This window comes from Micropterus dolomieu, unplaced genomic scaffold (genome assembly GCF_021292245.1).
Source record: "Micropterus dolomieu isolate WLL.071019.BEF.003 ecotype Adirondacks unplaced genomic scaffold, ASM2129224v1 contig_11496, whole genome shotgun sequence".
NCBI classification, from domain to species: Eukaryota; Metazoa; Chordata; class Actinopteri; order Centrarchiformes; family Centrarchidae; genus Micropterus; species Micropterus dolomieu.
The window spans coordinates 1-1369 of NW_025740482.1; the positions used below are offsets into that span (position 1 = coordinate 1).

General features: G+C 44.9%; 2 non-coding genes across 2 annotated transcripts; both read left to right on the forward strand.

Annotated features, from left to right (window-relative positions):
- The first annotated feature begins 83 nt into the window (after nt 1-83).
- Nucleotides 84-166, forward strand: trnal-cag. Its single transcript has one exon. It is a non-coding gene; the product is annotated as a tRNA-Leu (tRNA).
- Nucleotides 167-646: 480 nt separating this feature from the next.
- On the forward strand, nt 647-718 carry trnaq-uug. Its single transcript has one exon. It is a non-coding gene; the product is annotated as a tRNA-Gln (tRNA).
- Nucleotides 719-1369: the final 651 nt, after the last annotated feature.

Here is a 1369-nt window from a genome sequence, read left to right on the forward strand (position 1 = left end):
GTGTCATGGCATAGTGTATTGTATCGTGTCGTATGCACTCTGTCATGATATAGCAAAGGTTCTACTGTACACGAGGTTGCGCAGTCAGGATGGCCGAGCGGTCTAAGGCGCTGCGTTCAGGTCGCAGTCTCCTCTGGAGGCGTGGGTTCGAATCCCACTTCTGACAGCTTCTTTTCAAACTCAACAAAATGCCTTTCACACGGTATTGGGGTAGAAGAGTCAATCGTTCCTTGTATGTTGGATGATAAGTGATAAGTAAAAACAGACAGTGTTAGTAGTACAGTGGGTTTGACATACAGATTCAAAGAAGAAGTTGTTCTCTAGCCTCTCATGTAATATTTGGTGTGACCACCCTTTGCTTTTAAAATAGCATCAGTTCTTCCAGGCGCACTTGCACAAAGTCAGGGATTTTGTAGGTTTATCGTCAGCTGTTTGATTAAACAATTATACCAAACAGATGCTAATGATCACCAATTCAACATGTAGGTTTCAAACACAATCATTACCTGAAACAGAAACAGCTTGGGGAGGAATTCAACTGGGTGAGGAATAGCCAAACCCGACAGCTCTCCCACGTCTGTTCTCTGCATAGATAATATATACATGGTGATTTCACGTAAGAAACTGCCTCCTGTCTCTGTGTAGTGGTTTCATGGTGTAATGGTTAGCACTCTGGACTTTGAATCCAGTGATCCGAGTTCAAATCTCGGTGGAACCTGAATTTAAGCGCGAGTGCAACCTGTCCACTTCTGGATAATCACGAACCTTCAGCTCATCTTGTCGTATGTGACAGTTTAAGGATGTGTTTCCAAGTGGACAGTTTACTGTCAAAAGTCATTCACCATGGCAAGGCCGAGCACAGCAACATGACACAAGGTAGTTACACTGCGTCAGCAAGGTCTCTCACAGGCAGACATTTCAAGGCAACCGACTTTGCAGATGTGAAGAAGCACAAAAGAACACTTTGGACCTTAGACGCAGTGAAGATGTCCAGCAGTTCTATCAGCTCAGAGCTGCAGAAAACAGCGGGACCCTGGTCCACTAATCTACTGTCCGGAGAGGTATAGTCAGGAGTGGCCTTCATGGAAGTCTTGCAGCCAAAAAGCCTCCAACATGGAAACAAGGTCCAACGATTCAACCATGCATGTAAACCACATAAGGCCGAATAAGTGTACTCAGGCGGTCCGCAAGGCCAAAAGAGATTATTATAAGGAACAGCTCTCTCTTTGTAGTTCTAATCCCAGTAAATTTTGGGAAATAGTTAAGGGCATGGAAAGTAGACCCTCCTCCCTGCAGCTGCCAGTGTCCCTCAACATTGATGATTTCATTGTCACAGACAAAGGCCGTATGACAGAGCTCTTCAATCTTC